The sequence below is a fragment of the Sus scrofa genome, chromosome 1 (genome assembly GCF_000003025.6).
Source record: "Sus scrofa isolate TJ Tabasco breed Duroc chromosome 1, Sscrofa11.1, whole genome shotgun sequence".
In the NCBI taxonomy this organism is placed as follows: Eukaryota; Metazoa; Chordata; class Mammalia; order Artiodactyla; family Suidae; genus Sus; species Sus scrofa.
The window spans coordinates 86,753,182-86,780,183 of record NC_010443.5 but is presented as its reverse complement, the minus strand read 5'-3'; the positions used below and the strand labels follow the sequence as shown (position 1 = coordinate 86,780,183).

The window sequence follows — 27,002 nt, the reverse complement described above, 5'->3', positions numbered from 1 at the left end:
TATATGATAGATTAACAATAATAATAGCAAACAGGAGTTCTCGCTGTGGCTCAGCAGTTAATGAACTCGACTAGCATCCATGAGAACATGGGTTCAATCCCTGGCCTCACTCATTGAGTTAAGGACCTGGCATTTCCATGAGCTCTGGTGTAGGTCACAGACACCACTCAGATCTGACGTTGCTGTGGCTGTGGCGTAGACCGATGGCTACAGCTCCGACTGGACCCCTAACCTGGGAACCTCCATATGCCACAGATGCGGCCCTAAAGAAAAAGACAAAAAAAAAAAAAACCCAAAAAACACACAATAGCAAACACATACAGCACCTACTATGTAGCAGATGCTCTTCATGACACATATATTAACTCATTCAATCCTCGTAGGTTAATAGTGCTTGATGAGTTAGGTACTATTATTATCCCATTTTATAGATAAGTCAGGGAGGTCATAACTGCACGTTCACGGACAAGGCAGAATTCAGATCCAGGCAGTGTGGCTCTGGGGTCCCTGCTTTCAGTTACCAAGTGGTGGTCCCTCCTGGAGTCAGAACTGACTCAGTGAAGTGACTCAATTACAACCATTAAAAGCAAAGCATGAGAAACTGGTGGGAGGGAGGAAGGGAGTATTTTCCACCATAAAGAAGGAAAATAGAACAAAAGAAGAAGAATGTTCACAACTTTTAAAAAGCAAGTGAAATGTAATTTTGTGTGTGGAATACATCTGTATAGAGAGTCGTATGACAAAACGGTCAACAAATTAGTAGTGATTCCCTCTGGAGATTTTTCTTTTATATCTCTCACTTATCTCTTTTCCATTGGTTGTGAATACTTTATCTTGTGTGTGTATGAATATACGTATATATATAATATAAGCTTAACAAAGTTAATAGTGTACAGCATTAGCAATGGTATAGACAGTCACATGGAATTGAGAATATAAATCGAATAACTTTTCAAGGTCAATTGATGATATTTAATAAAAAGGGTAGAATTCTGTATGGCACATGGCGCAGAAATTCTACTCATTTTTATGGCACCAAAAGTGGATCTTTATTCATGGAGACACACGTTTGATTTTCTAAGCGCTCACAACACTGCTGGCCTGCAATGAGAGTCACTCAAGTATCCAAAACATAGCTGAATTTAAACAACTGCAAACTATGCTAACTCTCTTCCCCACCAATTCTTTTTTTTTTTTTTTTTTTTTTTTTTTTTACATTTTAGGCCTGCCTCCATGGCATATGAACGTTTCCAGGTTAACGGTCAAATCTGAATCAGAGCTGTAGTTGTGGGCCTACAGCCACAGCAATGCCAGATCCAAGCCGCACCTGCAACCCACACCACAGCTCACGGCAATGCCAGATTCTTAACCCACTGAGCGAGGCCAGGGATTGAACCTGCGTCCTCATGGATGCTAGTCAGATTCATTTCCATTAAGCAATGACAGGAGCTCCCCAATTCATTTTTCTCTATTTCCTTGGCGCGCAATCTGCCTACACTCACCGGGCCTCCCTGCAGTTACACAATCTGCCTACACTCACTGGGCCTCCCTGCAGTTAGATCACACAACTGAGCTGGGATGAGGACTGCAGTTTCTGAGACAAAGTGTTAAAGAAGCAGGTGCGGTCCCTTTCTGCTCTCATTTCCCTTCATTGCCTGGAGGCAGATGATGAGGATCAGCCCTAGAGGAGACCAGACAAGCCTGGATCCTAAGTCATTGCATGGAGAAGTACCATCCGCCAACCAGGAACTCCTGCTTTAGACTGTTAAGTGAGCGAGAAATGAACTTCTATTTTGTTTGAGCTGTTTGGCATATTTGGATCTATTTAATCTCTGCAGCTTAATTCACAGTTTAAATACAATGTTTTAAGCTGCCACTGAGTTGACTTGGTTCATATTTAAACTCTGTGACAGATCTGGGAACCTACTTCCCTTCTGGTCAGCTCAGTCACCCTCTCTGATGGTGGGTTTAGACGAGGCAAGTTGTGACCAGGGACCTCAGCCCAGTACAACCTGTGATGGTGAACTTATAGAATATTGGAATTCTTTCATAGTTCTGCAGATACTCAAATTTTTCCTTCTCAGCTGGTTGGTTCTTGTTTAGCCAGTTGATAATTTTAGTGAATCTTCAAGTGTCTTTAGTTTGCCCTCTGTCATTGTTTTTGCCTTGAATTTTTCTCTTTTTCACTTTGTCCTTAGTGAAGACATGGATTCAAGTGAGTTCTCAGGAGTCATCAACTATGTTTCTGTACTTCTCATTTCTCTGCTTTGACCTTCTCAGCCTTCTGGATCACCTAATTCAGAGCTTTCTCATTTTTTTTTAATTAAAATATACTTGATTTACAATGTGCCAATTTCTGATGTGCAGCAAAGTGACCCAGTCTTTCATATATAATATGAAATAATATATATTCTTATATTATCTTCCATCATGGTGTATTCCAAGAGACTGGATATAGTTCCCTGTGCTATACTGTAGGACCTTATTGCTTATCCATTCTAAATGTAACCAGAGCTTTATTAACCTATATATTCTTCCACATTGTGATTTAATACTGTTCCTTTGGCCTGTCCCCTTTGTCCACAATGGCCATCTTGAAGATGCTATGGACATGAGCATCCATGGTTCCTTCCCTCTGAGGACCACTATGGCCTGCAGCGGGGAGCTGAGCGGGTTGCCATCTTTGACTAGTCTCTCTCACGTTAGTATGCCTGGATGCTGATGGACTCAAAGTTGTAGAGGTCTGTGTCTGGTGTGGGAAATGGTGAAATCTCACACAATCAGAACAGCTGAGATTCCAATGACTATCTCAACAACCAGAAAAATAAATGTAACAACCAAGCAGAATCTTGAATGTGTTCAGATTTCATCCACACCATAGTCCCAGCCTGAGGCAGAGAGATATTTGTGTGTAGTTCCTGGCTGTTCTAGAAGTCTTACAAGAGAACAACATGTGTGTCTGCGAATGATGAAACTATGAAAATAATGCTAAAGAAGAATATTTAATAACATAGGAAGATGATTCTGCTAAATCTCTTAATGAACAAAAAGCACTTATTAAAGTATATACCGTATGATCCCATCTTTGTAATATATATTAATTGTACTAATACTATTCAGCAAATAAATATTGAGACCCAACTATATATACATCAGGCATTATAGATACTGGTACTGGTGTTGATGTGTGTGCAATAACAGATTTTAATTTTCTTCTATGTTCCAATTTATCTACAATGACTATCAATTGTCTAACAAAAACTCACTATTATAATGAAAATTTTTGAATTATAAGAAAAGACTAACAATAATGTGGTATAAAATAAACTGACAACACATAAGTGATTTTGGCTCCACATTCCAAAGTGACTCACCAAATATACCCTGAACTGTTTATTTTTTTCCTATTTCTCCATTAAAACGAGCAGATGCATTTCACATCACATGGATCTTCGTGGAAACATGCCAACCATTTTCTTAGCAACCAAACCCTGTCTTCCGCACTGTGCATGATTAACTAAAACAGCCTGTTGACGGCTTAAAATAAACCTGCCTTTTTCCATTTAGCATTTTATCAAATGAATGTAATTTCATTTGCTGATGAATTTAGTTCAGCTTCAAGGGAATTTTTCTCTTCTTCGTGGGGAGGCTGAAGAATCAGAACTGTCATGCCAAAGAGAGAAAAGCAAGCCTAGGGAGAAAAAACAGTCTGATGTTTATACCGGGTAAAGTAAAAGTATCTTTGTCGATTTCACTCCCGCTCTGCTGTGGCTGCTTTTTTATGGGATAGAATGTTGATTTCAATTTAAATTCTATTCTACTCTGGCATTATGATGTTTCGGTTGCTTGATTAAAAGCACTTATTTAAATGACTGCTCTGATGATTCCTATTGTTGTTATGCATGAGATCTTGTCTTATTTTTGTTTATTTCCAGCATTTGACTGTACCCTAAAATGTAATTAGACTCATCTGACGGGCTAGTGGAACCTTTGCTGAGGTTTAGAAATAAAGGGAAAGGACAGGACATAATCTGGCAAGGAGGAAGGAGTATATGTTATCAGCAATGAAGAGAGTAAATATTTTCTTAGAGGAGGTGACTCTGGAACTTGGAATAAATTGCTGTCCTGTTTGGTAAATATAAAATATATTTCTGTGTCTCTATGCACATGTAGACATTTCGCCTCTAAAGACTGTAAGAATATGTGCCAAACAGGGAAACTTTAAATTTTCTTTAAAGACCAACAGCTTAAAAACAAATTCATCGAGGCAATTAAAGCAGCATGTTATCTACACAGTCAGTAAAAGGAAAAGGATTTGACTGAACTTAATATAGTCCAAGCAGCTTCCCCATTATCTTTCACTCATGTGCCCTCATTTGGAAAAAGACAGTGAAGACCCACACCAATGGCAAGTTTCAGCCCTATTTAAATTTCCACTTTATTTCCCCCAGAGCAAATTCTTAAATGTTAACCATCATTAAGCAATCAAGCTGATGCTTTAGCTGCAGAGTTTTACATTTTTTCCTAGAGATGAAAGACTCAAAAAATATGTAAACTTTTTTCCTGATAAATCCATCCTTTTTAATTCTTGCTGTATACGTATATATGTTAAGAAATAAAAAAATCATGATTTGCTCTCTTTTGCATTAGCTAGAACCCATGTGAGATTGATAGCTGGTTTACAGGGAACATTGTAAAATATCCGCTCCCATATTTTAATATTCTCTTGTTTTAAGTTTGAATTCTGCCTTGCTTAAGTCAGGTCCTGAGGCTGGTCAACCATTTTGGAAAAATTCATCAAATCTTTCAGGTTAGTGTTTGAAAGAGTTTATACATGTCCAAAATGATCCAACTTAGTTGCCAGGTTAAAAAAAATCAGACTCAGTGTGTCACCCTGTGGATTCTAGGCTACTCCTTCTGGTGTTGCTTCTCTATTATGGGAAGAATGAGGACAAGCTCTCTCCTCTGCTGCTCATCTGCAGAGAGGAGCCCCAAAACCACACTGGCAGCTTACTGGGAGACCCACTGCTTATAGGGTAGGTGTCTTGGAACTTTATGAACACACCCTAATTGGGGTGAGGGAAAGTGGAGAAAAAATCTGGGAGAAATGCAGAGTCTGGCACATAAGCAACCAGGCTTCCCTTCTTTATATTCTCTCATTCCTTTTCTCAGATAAATAAAGGTCATGGTTGGTCATGCCTAGCTTGTCTGCAGAAGGGAGCAGGTCTTTAATTTAGTCACCTCGTCGTGCTTTGTTTTTTAAAATAGAAAGCTATAAAATTTTGTATTAGGGGAGTAATTTTGGTGTCATATGCTTGGTGTAGACATCTTTTTCTGCTGAAGAGTCTTTTACTTTTATTCCGAAAGGTCTTATTCTTCTTAGAATCTTTTTTGTTCTTGGAGTACAGTTATATTTTAACTTTAGAATTCAATAAAACCAGAACAACATCAATAATCATTTACTGGGGTCATGATAATTGTTGCTAGGTGAAGTCCTACAGATGACTTAATTCTCACGCTGTCACTAGGAAGCAGAGCCCGGCCTTTCTGATGCCATATAATTAAGGAGGAGAGAACACACCACACTCTCATTAAGAATAGATCCAATGTCTTAGTTAATTGGTCAAGGATAAAGAACCTCTCTTAGCAGTGACCAATGTGGGCAGTCTTGGAAAGGATTTCCCTGGCTTCGACCCCCTGAGAAAGTCCATCAAGAAGGCTGTAAAAAAGAGTCAGTGTCCAGTGTGCTTAATAATAACACTGGCCTCCAGCCTTCCCAAATAGTTACATCCTCACAGTCAGGAATTATTTTCAGAGTTCCTTTTGTGGTGCAGCAGAAACGAATCCGACTGGAATCCATGAGGATGCAGGTTCTATCCCTGGCCTCGCCCAGTGTTGCCATGAGCTGTGATGTAGGTCAAAGATGCGGCTGGGATCCCACATTGCTGTGGCTATGATAAAGGCTGGCAGCTGTAGCTCTGATTTGACCCCTAGCCTGGGAACCTCCATATGCTGAGTGCGGCCCTAAAAAAGCAAAGATAAATAAATAAATAAATAAATAAACAGACAGACAAATAAATAAATGCATACTATTTGCACTGTATCTTTTTAAAAAAATGAATTATTATTTTCCAAATCCCGTGGTCCTAACAATTATAGTAGTTCCCTGAATATTAAGTCTTTGTAGTGAGATGAATCCCATGAAAACAGGGGGACATAAACCCCTTATTTAATTACACGTTGAGATGGAAATACAGTTCAGTTTTCAGTTCAATGATGGGAACACTAAAATCTGGTTGTTTGAGGAATTTGGGAGTCTAATTTCCAGTATGAAGAGCTCAAGCCTAGAGATTTGCAATTACATATGGGAATTGTCAGCCTCATTTGGGAGTGGTTCTTTCTAAATCAATGAATGGACTAAATAAGAATGTCCTTGACTTGTGATTCTAGGATTTGGTAATAGCCATCTGTATCTTGGGACTATCCAGGGGAAATAATTGTAACATTTGTGCCATAATGCAAGATTAGAACTCTACTGAAGAGACTAGTATGAGTCTGAAACAGAACAGACAGTATTTTCTCGAATCCACATTATATGGCTGTCTGAACATAAAAGGGTGAGGTTGTCTGGGACTTGCGTAAAGAGATAACTACATATATATAGTCTCTTAGTGTTAGATAAGTAACATGTAAGAGTACTTCGGTTATTAGGAAAAGATGCTCTTGAATTTCCCTGGTGGCTCAGAGGGTTAAGGATCCAGCATTGTCACTGCTGTGGCTTGGGTCATTGCTGTAGCATGAGTTTGATCCCTGGCCCAGGAACTTCTGCATGCCACAGAAGCAGCCACAAAAAAAAAAAAAAAAAAAATGTACTCTTCCATTGGAGGGTCTAAGGTATATTGTCTAATTTGTTAGCTGTTAGCTAACAAATTTAAATTTAAACATAAATTAATTTGAAGTTCCTGTTGTAGCTCAGTGTATTAAGAACCCAACTAGTATCCATGAGGATGTGGGTTCGATCCCTGGCTTCTGCTGAATGGGTTAAGGATCCAGCATTGCCACAAGCTCTGGAGTAGTTCGCAGATGTGGCTCAGATCTGGTGTTGCTGTGGCTGTGGACTGGGCTGGTAGCAGCTGCATCTCTGATTAGACCCCAGCTTGGGGAACTTGCATATGTTGCAGGTGTGGCCCTAAAAAGAAGAAAATTAATTAAATTTAAGATTAAGCTCCTCAGTCATGCTAACATATTTCAAGTGCCCCATAGTCACAGGTAGCTATGGATACCACATGGGGCATCACAGATGTAGAAATCTTCTGTCATTGTAGAAAATCCTATTGGATAGTGCTGGTCCAGAAGTTAGGGGGGTATTTTAAAAATAAATTTAATGGGAACTTTTTTATCTTATACTTTCAATAACTCCTCCAGGAACCAGTTGCTGTCATAGATGACTAGAAGCAGGCTATTTTATTATGCTCTCCACACAGTGATTCAGTTTCTAATTAGAAGTTGATGAAGTTCTTTCATTTACTACAGTATCATTGGCATCACATTTTCCAACTGCAGGAAGAAGTTCAATTATCTCACAGAAGATAAAAGACAGGGGAATTTATTTCAACAATCTAGAAAAAATAAATATATATGAGGGATGTGATGTGTGCATGTTTGGTATTGACTGAAAACCAAACTTGAGGACAGCACGTTCCTACATCTTTTTTTTTTTTTTCCATCTTTTTTTGTAGTGCTGCACCTGCGTCATGTGGAGATTCTCAGGGGTTGAACAGATCTATAGCCACTAGCCCGTGCCACAGTCACAGCAAGGCCAGATCTGAGCCACACCTTCGACCTACACCACAGCTCACAGCAGCTTTGGATCTGTAACCCACTGAGCAAAGCCAGGGATCGAACCTAAGTCCTCATGGACGCTAGTCAGATTTGTTTCCTCTGAGCCACAACAGGAGCTCCGTGTTCCTACATCTTAAAGTGAAAAGCTGGACAACACTTTGCCTATCCTGCAACACCACCAAGGAGAGGTCAGTCAAGTCCAGTGACCATCACCATACTTCTGTCCCACATATGGGAATCTTTTTTTTTTCTTCATTTTTTAAAGTTGTATTGAAGTAGAGTTGATGTACAGTGTTGTGATCATTTCTGCTGTACAGCAAAGTGATTCAGTTATACATGTAGACACATCTATTCTTTTTCAGATTCCTTTCTTCTATAGGTTATCATAAAATATTGAGTAGATTTCCCAAATCAAAATTGGAGAGGATTCTTGGAAGGAATTCCCAAGAGCAAAGAATTTCCAGTGGCTCTTAAAGTTCCTGTTTGGAAGTGGTGTGCTGCTCATCTTCCCTGGTCAAATCAAGTCACAAGAGGCATGATGTCGACAGGTAGGAAGTGCCATCTCTTTACAGAGAACAGTAAAGCAGTTGGGTACAACGGTACAACCTACCCCAAAGCCCTTTGCTAGTAGTAAAATAAATAGCTCAGGTGTTGTCTTCTAAATATCCTTATATCATGAAACTGGTCCCTAGGTGTTATTTTTATCTCTGACTAGAAAAAGATATCTCATTTTTAGAACAGCTGAGGTGTTTGGTTCTTCAGCATTATCAACCATAGGCCAATGTGGTTTCTGGAGTTTTTTGATCAGCCTCAATGTCAGTTCAGCTGCACTGGTCACTCTCCTCCTGAAATCTGAATCTGCAGAATGAATGCAAGGCAGGGAAAACTAGTTCATAATTCTACCCATTCTAATGACAAGGAACTCCCCTAAAGTAAAAAGTCTGTAACTAGCAGTTTCTCTCATGGTTCAGCAGTAACAAGCCTGACTAGGATCTATGAGGACGCAGGTTCAATCCCTGGCCTCGCTCAGTGGGTTAAGGAATCAGCATTGCCATGAGCTGTGGTGTAGGTTGCAGATGCAGCTCAGATCCCACATTGCTGTGGCTATGATGTAGGCCAGCAGCTATAGCTCTGATTCAACCCCTAGTCCAGGAACTTCCACATGCCACAGGTGTGGCCCTAAAAAGAAAAAAAAAAAAGTCTGTAATTGTATGATTTGAATAGACAGTGCTGTTTATGGCCATGATGATGGAACAAGAGTTACTGTCCCTGGGAACATTTACAAGATGATAGTTGTATTTCTTTCTCATTACCAGGGTATTTCAGAGAAAGATATGCAACGGTCACTTTATTCTTATATGCAAATACAACCTGACACTTACCTTTTCAGAGGAGCTTGCATTAACTAACCCAGTGCCTGGAAATGACACTTATAAGATAGATGTTTTCATACCTATTTTGCCAAGAGCCAACTGAGCAGAGAGAAATTAAACAAATTGCCTGCACTCTTGCAACTCTCAGGGGCCAGATCTGGAATTTGAACTCTTCCTAATTCCAGATTTACACACTGATCTGGTGAACATCCTCCTACTCATATCAATAAATAACATCTATCAGGTGATATTACTGCTTTGCCAGACCCTTGGCCAAGGGCATTGCTTATGTAAGTTCATCTGCCCTAAAAACTACCCTGTAGAAGTGTGATTTCTTCCTATTATATGACCAAGGAAAGTGAAGCTTAGGAAGACAGATACCTTGTGCAAATTACACTACTACTAAATGTTGGAGTCAAAATTTGAGACCAAGTCTAACTCTAAAGTCAATGTTCGTAAAAGCTACTGATGACACACCCACGGCCAACATAATGCTCAATGGGGAAAAGCTGAACGTTTTCCTGCTAAAATCCAGAATGAGACAAGGATGTCCACTCTCACCTCTTCTATTCAACATAGTACTGGAAGTCCTAGTCACAGCAATCAGACAAGACAAAGAAATATAATATATCCAAATTAGAAGGGAAGAGGTAAAATGGTCATTAGATGCAGATGACATGGTATTATACATAAAGCCAGTGTTCATAATTGCTTGCTAATCTCTGCTGCTAAGGCTTCATTGCAATACTTAGATCTGCACCCAAACTTGGGGTGCCCCGAAGGGGAGAGAGGCAATAAACCTGAAGTGAGGCGAGAAAGATAAATAAAAGGCAAGTAAAAAGGAAACCGAACTACTTGAGAAACAATGTATGGGACTGGATGATGGAAATGAGGTTTATGGTGGAAATGAGAATATTAAAATAAGAATTAGAAAAGAAAATCACTTAATCATGAAATAGAAATGGACTCCTGTCTCAGAGGCTCAATTCCTGATTTTGCCTTTCAGATCTAATTCTTGTCTTAAGCATGCTTATTTTGATTCTAATCCAGTTGGAGCAAGCTTATAATTAAAGTGGCATTTACTGTATTGGATGTTTTTCATAGTGATTAGATTGCAGTGTCTAGGACAGAGAAAGGCCCACGACAGAAACAGGCAGCTGAAAACAGATTCAGTGAGCTACCTGCCTGAATCATGAGCTGTTTTTAAATAGTAAGCTCAGGCAGTAGCTGGAGCTGGGACACATTCATTGCTAAGGGCTCTGTGTTTATTACATTTTCATCAGTGACCATGAAGAGAGACAGAGCAGGAAAAATGTATAAAGGATTATTAGGATGACTGAATTATACAACAGTTTTGCCCAGCTCAAACACCTCTGGTACTAAAACACAGACTATTCTGACTGAATCATTCTTGGGCATCTTAAACCAATCTCTTTCTAAATGACTGCTCCCCAAAATAGTAGGTTATAAAAGTGGGGTCCTTACAAGGCCAACTCTGAAAGGAGTTGGTGTGTGGAATTCCTGTCATGGTTCTGTGAGTTAAGAATCTAACTGCAGTGGCTTGGGTTGCTGAGGAGGTGTGGGTTTGATCTCCAGCCCACACAGAGGGTTAAAAGGACCAGGCATTGCCACAGCGGCTCAGATTCAATCCCTGGCCTGGTAACTTCCATATGCTGCACGTACAGCCATAAAAATTTTTTAATTTTTTAAATTAAAAAAGAAATAAAAGAATTGGTATATAATTTCTTACTATTACAACCAGAAATATGACTGGGCTATGTAGCTGACATCCCAATGATACCTGCGATACTTGGAAATCCCTCCTCAAGAGAATCACTCATAATTCCCACATTTCTGGAACAGTGCCCTGAATTTAAAATAACAGTCCTATGCCTTGCTATTCATTTTAACCAAGATGTAAATATCCTTATTATTGGCTTACTGGGGGAAAAAAATGGCAGAAAAACTGATCAAGATATCTCTGTGAGACAAGCAGTTCTACAGACAGACCTCCAGCTGTGCCAGAAGGGAGATAATTATTTACTGTTGGTGAAGCAGCTGGAGCTGTGGTTCTGGACTTTAAGGAAGATACGTTTTCGGTGACAAGGACCTAGACTGTGCTCCTTGGAACAACTGATTTTCCAGGCTACTCACCAAACTCTGCAGACACTGAAAACACTGACGCCTTCTGGGTATTGGATTCTACGTGAAAAGACTCTGTCCTTCCCAAAATGGAAATCCCAGCCTCTGACCCCTTATAAGGTCAGCAATTAGACAGGTAACCCTGAACAAAAACAGTTCCAGGAGAGTTCTGAAGTCTAAGTTCTGAAGGCTTATCAGACACAACTTAGAATAGATTTACAAGGAGATCCTGCTGAACAGCATTGAGAACTATGTCTAGATACTCATGTTGCAACAGAACAAAGGGTGGGGGAAAAAATGTAATTGTAATGTATACATGTAAGGATAACCTGACCCCTTTGCTGTACAGTGGGAAAATTAAAAAAAAAAAGAAGTTTTAGCAATGCAGTGAATAAAAGAGCGTGGGAATAACAGCACAATATTGACAAAAGAATAGCTTCTTTCACCTGCATCACCCCATCCCCTGAGTTGGCATTACTTAGCACCAAGAGGGAACTCTCCAACTAGAGTTTTCTTTTCAGGGGAAGGAAGAGGAGGATGAGTGACCAGCTTGTCCTCAGCCTTTCAGGCACAGCACGAAGGTCCCACTTCAGTGTCACCCCACCAGAGACTGGCCAAACTGAGACATGCAGATGGCTAGAAACAAGAAAAACAGGTGCTACCAGCATCAGCCACAGACCAAGATAGAGACTGAGGCTTCCAGTGACCTGGTCTGTAAATGACATCAGTAGCTTTCCCCACTGAAGAAATCAGTGGCCAGCAGACCTGCCAGAAACCCCCTGCAGATGTCACCAGGTTTTACCCTACAGGTATTCGTGTTAACTGATACCAGCCACCTGAGTCTCACTCAGCTCACTCCTCTCCCCCACCCCTACCAGAGCCCAGGAATCTCACTGGCAGCCCAAGCCTCTGCAGCTGTACAAGTACAAGATGTACTTGGGCTGTGGGATGGAAATCCTGTGAAATTAGATTGTTATGATCATTATACAACTACAGATGTGATAAACTTATCTGAGTAATAAAAAAAAAAGATGCCAGCCTAGACCCCACAACTTACCTCCATTGCTGTGTATGCACTCAAGGCTAGCCCCTCCAGCTGTGCATTTTCTCACCACTGGTCTCCACTGCCATGTGCATACCCACAGTAGTACACACCAACAGCCACAGTGCCCACAGCTCCAGTGTACTTACACTTAGCTCTGGCCTTTATTGCTGGCCTTGGCCCCATCACTACACATGTGTTTTCAATCATCCCCTACCTACCTGCAACTAGCCCTCATAGCCAAGTATGTGCACATCACCAGCTCTGACCACTACTGCTTATTACCTTGGTCCCTAGCCACTGGACCTCAGGCATTGCTGAGGATTCCAACCACCACTGTAGGATCTGTAGATCCCCTGCAGTGCTTACTAGTAGTTGATGATGTGGACCCCCAAGGCCTGAGCCACTGAGTCACCATGCCCCCAAGACCTGGTGTCACCACACACCCTAGGACTTAGTGCCCCAAACCATAAGACCTGGAGTCACAGGCTGATCAAACATGGCCACCCACAGGTAAAAGTCATAGCTTACCAAAATCAGTCCAGGAAGTTTAGAAGTGCTTTCTGCTTCTTCAACCTGTGCAAGGCTACAAGGATCATGAAGAATCGGGGAAACGTGATTCTACCAAAGGAACATAGTAATCTTCCAAAGAAATGGAGATACAGGAATTTCCCAACAGAGAGTTCAAGTAATTGTTCTAAAGTTGCTTAGGGACCTGCAAGAGCATCCACATACACAGTTTAATGACATCATGAAAACAATACCAGAACAAAGTGGAAAGTTCAACCAAAAAAGTTGAACACATAAAAAATGATCAAACTCTGGAGTGGACGAATACAATGACTAAACTGAAGGATTCAATAGAAAGCCTTGACAGCAGAGGAGGCCAGGCTGAAGAAAGAATCACCAAGTTCAAAGATAGACCATTTGAAATTATCCAGTCAGAGAAAAAAAATAAGTAGTGAATATACTTTCAGTTCTTATGGGACACCATTAAGAAAAATAATTTTCATGTTATTGGAGAGTGAGAAGAAGAAAGGAAGAAAGGGGTAGAAATCTTGAAGAAATACTGGCTGATAACTTCCTAAACCCAAGGAGAGATTTAGACGTCAAAGTTGGTGAAGCTAGTAAGTCACCCCCAAATTTTAATCCAAAATGACCTTCTCCAAGATATGTCACAATAAAACTGCTTAAATTCAAAGAGAAAGAGATAGTTTTTTAAATAGCAAAAGAAAATAAAATCTCTCATACAAGGAAACCCCTCTTCATAAGACTATTTGAAGATTTCTCAGCAGAGATCCTGCAAGCCAAGAGAAAATAAGATATTCAATGTATTGAAAGATAAAACTGCCAACAAAGAATACTGCATTCATAAAAGTTGTCCTTCAGAAATGAAGCCAAGATAAAGACTTTTCCAAACAAACAAGAGGTGAGGGAGTTTATCACTACTAAACCTGCCTTACAAGAAATGCTGATAGGAGTTCTTAAGCTAAACAAAAGGACACTCACCTCACTATTAACATGAAACATATAAGGGAAAAAAAACACTGGCAAAGTTAAGTATATAGTCATATTCAGATTACTGTAATAATGTTTATGGTGGTGTAGTAATAATTTTAGTATAAAAATTGGAGTACAAAGTATTAAGAATATATATATAGCCTCAATAATTTGTTAACATGATACATAATATAGAAATATATGAAGTTTGATATCAAAAACATAAAATGCATGGAGCAGGGATAAAAGGGAAGTGTTTTTGTGTGTGACTAAAGTTTAATTCTTATCAGTTTTAAAAGACTGTTGCATGTGTTAAGAGGTTTCAAGTAAGCCACAAGGTAAACACAAAGCAAAAACCTATAGTAAATACATACAAGATAAAAGAATCATATCGTACCACTCCGAAAATCATAATTTCATGAAGGAAGACAGTAAGAATGGAAGAAAGGAACAACCAAACTACACAACAGCCAAAAAAAAAAAAAAGTGACTGTGGGTTTCCCTGGTGATGCATTGGGTTAAGGATCCAGCTTTGCCACTGATGTGGCTTGGATTCAATCCTTGGCCTGAGAACTTGCACATGCCACTGATGTGGCCAAAAAAAAAAAAAAAAAAAAAAGAATTGGAAAGATGGCAATTATAATTCCTTAACTAGTAATAATTACTTTAAATGTAAATGGATAAAATTCTCCAATAAAATGGCATAGTGTGAATGAATGGATTTTTTTTTAAAGACCCAGCTATATGCTGCCTACAACAGACTGACTTCAGCTTCAAAAACACACACAGACTCAATGTGAATAAATGGGAAAATATATTCCATGCAAATGAAAACCTAAAGAGAGCAGGGTAACTATATTCAGACAAAATGGGCTTTCAGTGAAAACCTGGAGCAAGAGATTAAAAAGATCATTATATAATGATAAAGGGGTCAATTAATCAAGAGGATATAACAATTGTAAATATATATGTACCAAACATAAGAATACATGTATTGAGCAAATCTAACAGTTCCGAAAGAAGAAATAGACAGTAATAGAAGGGGACTCCTATACCCTACTTTCAATAATAGCTAATCCAGACAGAAAATCAGTAAGGAAAAAAATAGATTTGAACAACATTGTGTAGATCACATGTTAGGTCATAAAACAATTCTCAGAAAAATTCAAAACATTGAAATTATACCAAGTATTTTTTTCAACCAGAAAGGGATGAAACTAGAAATTAATAATGGGGAAAAGCTGAAAATTCACAAATGCAGTTGACATTGAAAAACACAGGTTAGAACTGAATGAGTCTTCTTATATGTGGATTTTTAAAATAAATATATTGAAAAATTCTTGGAGATTTGTTACAATTTGAAAAAACAGATGCACTGTATAGCCTAGAAATAATAGCAAAAAAATTTAATAAGAAGGTATGTCATAAATGCATAAAATATAGGTATACACTACCATAAAATATATGTAAATCTATTATAAAAAGTCAAAATTTATCTAAACTATTGCACACTAACACTTACAAACCATACATGATACTATTTACATTCAAGAGAGCCATAAACAAATTTAGAGATCAGAATTAAATAATAACTGCATAAAATTAATTATATATATTTTATTTTTTTTTTTTTTTTTTTTTTTTTTTCAAATTTTTTTTTTTTTTTTTTTTTTTTTTTTTTTTTTTTTTTTTTTTTTTTTTTTTTTTTTTTTTTTTTTTATATATATTGTCCTACTGTAATTATTTCATAGCCACCTCTTTCTAGAAATTGTGTTGAGCTTAAGTGTGGCAAGTATATGCTAAAAATATTGTGTGTAGCTAATCACCTCCACATGAGTAGTTTGTCTTTCCAGTAAATTGCATATCGCTGTAAAAAGTGATGTGTCATCATGCTCGCATGCTTTCACCATGTTTAGTGCAATATTTTAAACCTTGAGTAACAATATGGGATCCATATGGTGATGCTCAAAGTGCACCCAAGAAGCAAAATTTCAACATTCCAAGAAAAATTTTAATTGCTTGACATCTACCATAGATTGGAATCCGTAGGTGCAGTTGCCCACTATTTCAAGATAAGTGAATCCAGCATAAGGACCAATTTTTTAAAAAGAAAGTGAAATTTATGAAGCTGTCACTTCAGCTATGCCAGTAGGCGTGAAAACCTTGCACTTTTTGTGAAGCACCTTTTCATCTCATTTTGAAAATGCAGTTTTTATGTGGGTACAGGATTGCTGTAAGAAAGGCATAGACTCTAACATGATTCAAGAAAACGCAAAGTCATTACATGACGACTTAAAGCAAAAGGAAGGTGAAAGATCTAAAACTGGAGAATTTAATGCCAGAAAAAATGGTTTGATAGGAATTCCCTGGTGTCCTAAGGATTCAGCACTGTCACTGCTGTGGCTCAGGTTCAATCCCTAGCCTGGGAATTTCTGCAGGTAAGCATGCCCCCCTCCAAAAAAGATGGCTTGATAATTTTAGGAAAGTTTTGGCATAAGAATATAAAGACAACAAGAGGAGCAACTTCTGCTTATCAATAGGCAGCAGGCAAATTCCTAGACACCATTAAGAAAAATCACTGGGAATGTTACTCAGCCATAAAAAAGAACAAAATAATGCCATGTGCAGCAACATGGATGGAACTAGAGACTCTCATCCTGAGTGAAGTAAGTCAGAAGAAAGACAAATACCATATGATATCACTTGTATCTGGAATCTAATATACGGCACAAAGAAAACTTTCCAAAGAAAAGAAAATCATGGACTTAGAGTATAGACTTGTGGTTGCCAAGGGGGAAGGGAAGGGAATGGGAGGGACTGGGAGGGACTGGGAGCTTGGGGTAAATAGATGCAGAATATACACTTCGGGATGGATTAGCAATGAGATCCTGCTGTGTAGCCCTGGGAACTCTGTCTAGTCACTTATGATGGAACACTTAATGTGAGAAAAAAGAATGTATATATGTATGTGTAACTGGGTCACCACGCTGTACAGTAGAAAAAAAATATATATATATGATAAAAAAAAGAAAAAAGAAAGAAAAATCACCAAGGAGAAAGGATATCTGCCTGAATAGGTTTTTAATGCAGATGAAAGAGGCTTATTCTGGAAAAATAATGATACAAAGGACATTTATTTGTAAGGAAGAGAAGCAGGAACCATGATTTAAGGCAGGAAGGGAAAGTCTAACTCTACCGTTTTGTGCAAATGCAGTTGGATTTATGATCAGGACTGCCCTTATCTGTAAAGTTGCTATTCCTTGAGCCTTGCATAGAAAATGCTGATCTTTTGTTTGTACAAAAAGGCCTAGACAACAAAAACCCTTTTTCTGGATGATTTGACCCTGATGTCAGGAAGTACCTTGGCAGTAAGAGACTGCATTTTGAGTTCTTATGATATTGGACAATGCCCCTGGGCACTCAGAACCACATGAGTTCAACACCAAATGTGTCAAAATTGTCTGCTTGCCTCCAAACACAAGGTCTAATTCAGCCTCTAAATCAGGGGATCATACAGACTTTTAAGGCTTATTACACATGGTACTCTGGGGAAATGACTGCTCAACACTGTGGAAGAAAATTCCAATAGAGATATCATGAAAATCTGGAAGGTTTACACAATTGAAGATGCTCTTATTGTTATAGAAAAGGCCGTGAAAGCCATAAAGACCCAAACAATCAATGTGTCTAGATGCTGTGAATGACTTCACAGGATTTACAACAGAGCCAACCAAGGAAACCATAAAAAAGACTGTGGATATGGAAAAACAGTAGAGGGTGAAGGATTCCAAGTTATGGATCTTGGAGAAATTAAAGGCTAATAGACCCCAGAGGATTTAGTAGAAAAGGACTTGATGTAGATGAGAGCTTCTGAACCAGAACCAGACAATGAGGAAAACTTAGAAGAAGCAGTGCCAGATAGCAAACTGACATAAGATAACCTGGGCAAAAGAGTTCTGATTATTCAAGAATGCTTTTGGCTTCTCTTGCGACATGAACCCTTCTATGATACAGGCACTGAATACAAAGCAAATGGTCGAAGAAAAATTGGTAGCATATAGAAATATTTTTAAAGAAATAAAAAAGCAAAAAAAAAAGTCAGAAAGAAATTATGATGTATTTCCTTAATACAAGTGTTACTCCCATTCTACCTCCCCCAACTCTTCCACCTCTGCCACTCCTACGACAGCAGAACCAACCCCTGCTCTTCCTCATCCTCAGCCTACTTAATGTGAAGACAAACTTTAGGTGATCTACTTCCACTTAGTGAATAGTAAATAATTGTCATGCCATACAATTAATAAACTTATCTGTTGTGTATGTTTGTGAGTTCTTTATGTGCAAATCTAATAACTGTATGACAAGAGCTGTATGAGACATGTTTGTGTCATCATTATCATCATTGCCTAAGTATCATCCTGTAGAACATTGTGTACAAGACTTGTATTACAGTGCATAGCCTATCGTGGAGTCCTCGTCGTGGCTCAGTGGTTAACGAATCTGACTAGGAACCATGAGGTCACAGGTTCGATCCCTGACCTTGCTCAGTGGATTAAGGATCCAGCGTTGCTGTGAGCTGTGGTGTAGGTTGCAGACATGGCTTGGATCTGGCATTGCTGTGGCTGTGGTGTAGGCTGGTGGCTACAGCTCCAATTAGACCCGTAGCCTGGGAGCCTCCATGTGCAGTGGGAGTGGCCCTAGAAAAGGCAAAAAGACAAAAAAATAAATAAATAAAGTGCATAGTCTATCATTACATAAGCATAAAATGAGTAATATTTAATATAAAATTATTGTAAGTTTTACTATCTTCCAAAGAATTGCATTACCATAAGTATGCCTCTCTTATAATTGGAACAACTATGAATCAGCCTATTATCACACATGAATGTTTTTTTAATATAACAATTTTTCTAATACTGTATTATGAATATGACTGTAATTCTCTATGCCTTTAAACTTTGATAATGATTCATTCATTAGCAAATAGACAAGGCTACCATGAAGCAATCATATCAATTATACCAGGCTATCATAAGGCAATCATACTGATGCTTCTTCACTATCAGTGAATGAATTATTATACCTATAAGTGATTATGAATTTCTTTTTCACATTCTTTTCATTTTTCATGTCTGGTGTTAGTAATATATATAACATCTATTTGTACCATATAAAACAATATGATGTAGATACTTCAAGGTGAATGACAGGTAATTCATTTTATAAACAGACAATGTAAACTTATACTATCAATAAATTCAGTACTGTATTGTAAATGTTTTTTCTTCCTTACAATTGTCTTATTTACATTTTCTGTTCTCTAGCTTACTTTATTGTGAGAATAGAGTACATGATACATAAAACATACAAGTTATGTGTTAATCAACTATTCATGTTATCAGTAAGCCTTCTGATTCACAGTAGGCTATTAGTAGTTGTTTTGGAAAATCAAAAATTATAGTTGAATCTTTAACTGGATGGGTGGGTCAGCATCTCTAACCCCAACATTGTTCAAGAGTTAACTTAATGTGGAAATTAAACAGCACATTCCTGAAAAGCCAATGAGCCAAACATGAAATTAAAAGGGAAATCAAAACATATACTGAAACAAACCAAAATGGAAACAGCATATAAAAATCTCTAGGAATTAGTAAATACCTAAAAACATAAAACCTACCATGTCTGAATTATGAAGAAATAGAAAAATTGAACAGAACAATAACAAGTAAGGAGACTGGATCAGTAATGAAAATTAAAAAAAAAAAAAACCTCCCAAAAGAGTAACACTCAGGACCAGATGCTTCATACACAAATTCTACCAAAAAGTTAAAGAAAAATTAATGCCAATTCTTCTCAAACTCTTTCAGAAATCACTGAGGAGGAAACACACCCAAGTTTATTTTACAAGGCCAGCATTACCCTGATACCAAAGTCAGATAAGGATACTAAGAGAAAAGAAAACTACAGGCCAATATGCCTGATGAATATGGACACAAAAATTCTCAACAAAAATATTAGCAACCACATTCAACAGTACATTAAAAGGGTCATTGACCATGATCAAGCAAGATTAATCCCCACGATGCAAGAATGGTTTAATATGTGTGAATCAATGAATATGGTATACCACATTAACAAAATAAAGGATAAAATCATGATCATCTGAATAGATGCAGACAAAGCATTCGACAATAATGCAACATCCTTTCATAATTAAAAAATGCTCAACAAATTGGTATAGAGAGAACATGCCTCAACATAAAAAACGTTATATATAACAAGCCCATACCTAACATCATAATCAATGGTGAAAAGTTGAAAACTTTCCTTCTAAGGTCAGGAACAAGACAGGGGTTCCCATCCTCACTACTCCTATTCAGTGTGGTACAGAAGTCCTAGCCAGAGTAATAAGACAAGAAAAAGAAATAAAGAATTTCCATGTAAATCAGAAAGGAAGAAATTATCTGTTTGCTGATGACATTATCTTGTATATAGAAAATTCTAAAGATTCCATTGAAAGAGACCTAATAAATAAATTTAGACCTATTAGATCTATTAATTTAATAAAATTTCAGGATAGAAAATCAGCATACAAAAATTAGTTGCATTTCTATATGTTAACAATGAACTATTTGAAAAAGAAATAAAAAGATCCCATTTACAATAGCATGAGAAAGGACAAGGTATTTGGGAATATATTTAACCAGGAAATGAAAGATATATACACCCACCAAAACTATTAGACATTGATAAAAGAAATTAAAGACATAAAAATGGAAAGATCAACATGTTAGTGGATCATAAGAGCTAATATTTTTTAAATAATCATACTACCCAAAGCCATTCATAGATTCAATGCAATCCTTATCAAAATTCCAATGGCATTTTTTTCACAGAAGTAGAAAAAATCCTAAAATTTATATGGAACAACAAAAGATCTCAAATAGCCAAAGAAACCTTGAGAAAGAACACAGCTGGAGGCATCACACTTCCTGACCAAAAACTATATTACAAAGCTATAGTAATCAAAACTGTATGGTACTGGAGTTCCCATTGTGTCTCAGTGGTCACAAACCCAACTAGTAACCATGAGGAGGCAGGTTCAATCCCTGGCCTCGCTCAATGGGTTAAGGATCCAGCATTGGCATGAGCTGTGGTGTAGGTCACAGAAACTCCTCAGATATGGCTTTGCTGTGACTGTGGCATAGGCTGGCAGCTGCAGCTGTAGCTCCAATTCAACCCCTAGCCTGGGAACTTCCATATGCTGCAGATGAGGCCCTAAAAAGCAAAAAACAAAAACTAAAACTAAAACAAAATTGTATGGTACTGGCATAAAAACAGATACATAAACAAATGGAACAGAATAGAGAGTCCATAAATAAACCCACACATATATGGTCTATGTTTGACAATAGAGTCAAGAATAACCAATAGGAAAAGGATAGTCTCTTCAATAAATGGTGTTTGGAAAACTAGATATTCACATGCAAGGATTTAAATTGGACCCCTATCTTATATTACTCAAAAATTAACTCAAAATGTATTAAGTACTTAGTTGTAAGAACAAAACCCACAAAACTCAGAAGAAAACATAGGAGAAAAACTCTTTGACATCAGTCATTGAAATTATTTTTTAGGAGTTCCTGTCATGAAGCAGCAGAAACAAATCCAACTAGGAACCGTGAGGTTGTGGGTTCGATCCCTGGCCTCACTCAGTGGGTTAAGATCCGGCTTTGCCATGAGCTGTGGTGTAGATCAAAGACGCAGCTCGGATCTGGCGTTGCTGTGGCTGTGGTATAGGCCAGCAGCTACAGCTCCGATTAGACCCCTAGCCTGGGAACCTCCACATGCTGTGGGTGCATCCCTAAAAAGAAAAAAAAAAAAGAAAAAGAAATGATTTTTTAACATGGCACCAATATCAGAAGCAACAACAACAATCATCATGTAAGAATATATATCAAACTACAGATTTCTGCATAGTGAAAGAAATAATCAATAAAATGAAAAGGCAATCTACATACAGAATAGGAGAATATACTTGCTAACCATATATCTGATAAGGGGTTAATATCAAAAATATATAAAGAACTCAATACTAGCAGAAAAAAATAAAAATGGGCAGAGGACTTGAATAGGCATTTTTCTAAAGAACATTAAAAGTAGTTAAGTATATGAAAAGGTGCTCAACATCACTAATCAGGGAAATGGGAAATATGAGTCAAAACCATGACATATCACCTCACACTTGTTAGAATAGCTATTATGAAAAAGATAAGAGATAACAAATGCTGAAGAGGATGTGGAAAAAAGGGAACTTTGATGCACTGTTGGTAGGAATGCAAATTGGTGCAGCAATGATGGACTACAATATGGAATTTCCTCAAAAAATTAAAAATAGAGCACCATGTGATTCAGCAGTTAAGTTCCAACTTCTAGGTATATACCTAAGGAAAATGAAATCACTGTCTCAAAGAGATTTCTGCACCCTTATGTTCATAACAGCCCTATTCACAATAGCTGAGATATGGAAACAACTTGTGTCCATCAACAGATGAGTAGGTAAAGAAAATGTGAGATACATGAAAATTTATTCACATAAATAAATAAATGGAGTATTATTCATAAAAAAGAAGAAAATTCTGCCATTTTGCAACAACACAGATGAACCTTGAAGGTACTGTGCTATGTGCAGAAAAAAACAAATACCATATGATCTGATTTATATGTGGAATCTTATCAATTTCATAGAAACAAAGAGTAGAGTGAAATTTACCAGAGGCTGAGGGGCAGTGGCGGAAATAGAGAGATGTTGATCAGTGGGTACAAACTTTAAGTTATAAAATGAATAAGTTTGGGAGATCTAATATACAGCATGGTGACTAGGAATAACAATACTGTATATTCGAAAGTTGCTATGAGAGTGCAGCTTTAAATTTCTCACCATAACAACAACAATAACATGGTAATTCTGTAGGTCAATTATATGTTAACTAACCTTATTGTGGTAAACATTTTGCAATATATATGTATCAAATGAGCACATTATATACTTTTTAAAAAATTTTTATTGAATAGCTGATTTACAATGTTGTGTTAGTTTCAGGTATACAGCAAAGTGATTCAGTTAAATACATACATACATATATATATATATTCTTTTTCAGATTCTTTTTTTTTCTTTTTATAGGGCCACATTTCAGCATCTGGAAGTTTCCAGGTTAGAGGTAGAATCAGAGCTGCAGCTGCCAGCCTACAACACAAACAGTAATACCAGATCTAAGCTGTGTCTGCGACCTACGCCACAGCTCATGGCAACACCAGATCCTTAACCCACTGAGCAAGGCCAGGGATCAAATCTGTATCCTCATGGATACTAGTCAGGCTGCTGACCTGCTGAGCCACAACAGGAACTCCCTTTTTCAGATTCCTTTCCATTATAGATAATGAATATAGTTATCATTAATACAATTTAGTTATCAATAAATATAAGATATTGACTATAGTTCCCTGTGCCCTTGCTTGTTATCTGTTTTATGTATAGTAGTGTGCAAATGTTAATCCCAAACTCTGAATCTATCCCTCTACCCCTTCCCCCTTTGGTAACCATAAGTTTGTCTTCTGTGTCAGTGAGTCAGTTTCTGCTTGGTAATAATTTCATTTGTATCTTTTTCTAGATTTCCACCTACAAGTGATATCATATGATATTTGTCTTTAACTTACTTCACTTAGTATGAGAATCTCTAGTTGCATCCATGTTGCTGCAAATGGCATTATTTCATTCTTTTTTTATGGCTGAGTAGTATTCCATTGTGTATGTCTACCACATCTTCTTAATCCACTCATCTGTCGATGGATATTTAAATTGTTTCCTTATCTTGGCTATTGTGAATAGTGCTGCTATGAACATAGGAGGTGCATGTATCTTTTTGAATTATAGTTTTGTCTGGATATATGCCTGGGGTGACATTGTATACTTTAAATTTATACAATGTTATCTGTCAATTATTATCTCAACAAAGCTGGGGAAAAAAGAATATGAAGGATTCAGGGCTTAATTTTTAAGATAGAGTGAATATTTACCCTCATTTATTACTGCAGATTAGGGTATCAAATAGTGAATGAAAGCCTTCTCCCTAATCCTCATCCCTCTCTTTATTCCAATCTTGGAATCTGATGGTAAAGCTTGGTGCCTTGTATCTGCAGTGAGTCTACAGGTGGATTGGGTCATTGAGAATCTCCCCTCCTGTAATATGCTCCTACTTTACAGAAAGAATGACCCCAAGCACAGATTCTTATAGGTATTTAGAGGGGAATTTAAAACTAAAAACAGTAATTTTGTCCCACCACAAACAAGCCAATCTGTGATTTGTGTATTGAGACTTCCCCAGAGAGATTTAGGCAATTAAGACTTGGAGGCCCTTAATTAGGATGGAAAAAAAGTCAGAGATGGTAGATGAAGATGCTGATGGGTTCCAGAGGGGCTCTCTGCCTTGGAAGAGTTGGGTCGTCAATGCAACATTACATCTAAAGTGGTGTGGAACATTTCATTCCCAAACACTTTAATCATGCCCAGAGCTGTCCTCGAGGGGTTCCTTGTGTGTCCTGATCTTGGGTGCCTGTTTCTACTGGTGTGGTTTGGTGCGGAATTGAGTGGGTGCATCGCCTATGCTTTCCCCCAGTGGAAATAAAAAGGGCATATCAAACACCTCCCAGAACTCGCACTGGACTTTGTCAGTAGTATGCCTTTTACAACCTACGCAAAGAAAAATTGCCTCTACCCCTCTCTCCGCCAGGCACGCCTCTCAGACTCAAGTTTCCCCTCTGCCACTGAGAGGTTTATATCTCATGCTTTCCATTTGGAAGCACCTCTTCTCTTTATCACACCTAAGTCACTCCTGTTCTGTAATAGGGAGCTTGAACTTCACCTCCTCCAGGCAAGTGTCTGCAGGTTAGACTCAAAGTCTTAAAAAGTTTGTGAGTCCCTTAATTATATGGCTTTGTACCCACCTGGGTTCTGAAAACAGTGCTAATAAGGGGCCTTCAATGAAAATGCGGTAATGGTGAGGCAACTGTGAGACGCCTGTTGTTCTGGAATTTAGGAAAGCAAATGTCTAAAGGAGAAAGGAAAGTAGAATTCAGCTAGACTTTTTAATGATAAAATAAAGGACTGCATTTAGGAAACTTAAAATACTGTTCATCATAAATAGAAATCTAAAAAGAAAGTTGGACAGATATAACTGGAAGAGAGTGTAAAAGAATAAGAATTCAGATTTCTGCAAAGTGAGGAGTTCCCTTCGTGGCGCAGCAGAAACGAATCTGACTAGTACCCATGAGGACGCAGATTTGATCCCTGGATCCGGCGTTGCCATGAGCTGTGGTGCAGGTCGCAGATGCAGCTTGGATCCCGAGTTGCTGTGGCTATGGTATGGGCTGGCAGCTACAGCTCTGATTCAACCCCTAGCCTGAGAACCTCCATATTCCTTGAGTGCAGCCCTAAAAAGCAAAAAAAAAAAAAAAAAAAAAAAAAAAAATTCTGCAAAGTGACATAGGAAATGAAGATAATTAGACTATTTTAGACCCACAACAACAAAATACTGTAAAAATAAACATTTTTTAGTTTCTGGGTGATATTAATAAATTTTATTCTACTGTTAGATATTCTCTCTGCCAATTGCCTAAAATGATCTAAAAATACTACTGACTTCTCTAACTTTATTTCCCATGCTACTATTATTTTCCATGTTTTTCTGTAGGCATCTAACTTATTTTCTGGCCTATAGGGAATAATTTTACCTAAATAGTAACATTAGTCATTTAAGCATAGTATTTCACAAACATTTTTACCCCTCTGCTTTTGAAAGACCATTCATTATTTTTATTCTGTTTCCTGCACTGACATTTTTCATGCTGTTTGCAATAATTTTCAGTGGAAGAAAAAGCTTAAATGCATACAATGGTGCTTCCATGAAATGGAATTTTCAAAGACATTTGTTGTTTGGATCTGTTGCGACAGTTTTAAAATAGAAATATTATACCCAGGAAAATAAGGGCACAATTCACCACTGTAGGTACGTTCAAATTTCCCCAAATATTTTCATTGTTTTCTTTTCTTTCTTTTTTTTTTTTTTTTCAGTTTGACAAGAAAATATTTGTGCATTCAGATTTCTTCCTCTCTATTGAGATTATTTTTCCTCATTGTTCCTTGGTGTCGGCTCACTGAAATATATGATTTTGGTATGTTTTCTGGGTGGATTCCTGAGAGATGGCAGCGTCAAACAGGTTTATTTAGCCGTGTGGTGCACAAGACTGCAGGAAGCAAGCAAAGGCTGTCAGCAGAAGCCAGGAGGAAATCTTTAAAAGCATGACGAGCTATGTCACACACACTAAGGACACAAAGAAATTGCATTTTGCACCCTCGGTAAAGATATTGATGGTGAGTAGCAGAATGTTGGGGAACCAGAGCGCTTCTGTAGGATCAGTGCCCCCCGTGGCTGCAGGTGAGAGGATGCAGAGCCTCAGGTTACCAGGGTGACGGAGCAGGACTGCCGCCGCAAGCTGTTCCTGCAGCCTGGAAACTCTGCAAAGCTAGCCTCAAGTGAAAGGGTTTTTTTTGTTTGGTTTGATTTGGTTTGGTTTCATTTTGTTTTGTTTTGTTAAGCTAGAGCGAGACAGCTCCTTTAGTGCATGGGTATTCTGGTCTGGTCATTAGTTCCAAAGAAAGAGCTCAGCAGATCTTTGAAAGAAAGAAAGAAAAGAAAGGGAAGGAAGGAAGGAAGGAAGGAAGGAAGGAAGGAGGGAGGGAGGGAGGGAGGGAGGGAGGAAGCAAGGAAGGAAGGAAGGAAGGAATGAAGGAAGGGAAAAAAAGAAAAGAAAAAATAGCAGGTAGCCTCAGGGCCAGTCCTTCCCCCTGATGGCTGTACACATTGATTTGCTTCATAGATTGATTGCTTTTGGCATTTGCAACCTTCCTGAACAACAGGGCAGGGCAGGAGTGGGTGTGCAGGGCGGGGGGCACTTATGTGATGGAAACCAGGGGCTGGGCAAAATTCACTAATGAGGGATGGGTGTGGAAGACACTTGAGGTACCACATCACTTGCTCTGG

At 38.1% G+C, this 27,002-nt stretch overlaps 1 long non-coding RNA gene across 1 annotated transcript in view; it reads left to right on the top strand.

Annotated features, from left to right (window-relative positions):
* The window catches only part of LOC110260718, a 92,765-nt gene continuing 68,739 nt past the window's right edge, over window positions 2,977-27,002 (top strand). The window contains exon 1 of the long non-coding RNA XR_002344062.1: window positions 2,977-3,725. This is a non-coding gene — a long non-coding RNA (uncharacterized LOC110260718). The remainder of the gene's footprint in view (window positions 3,726-27,002) is intronic.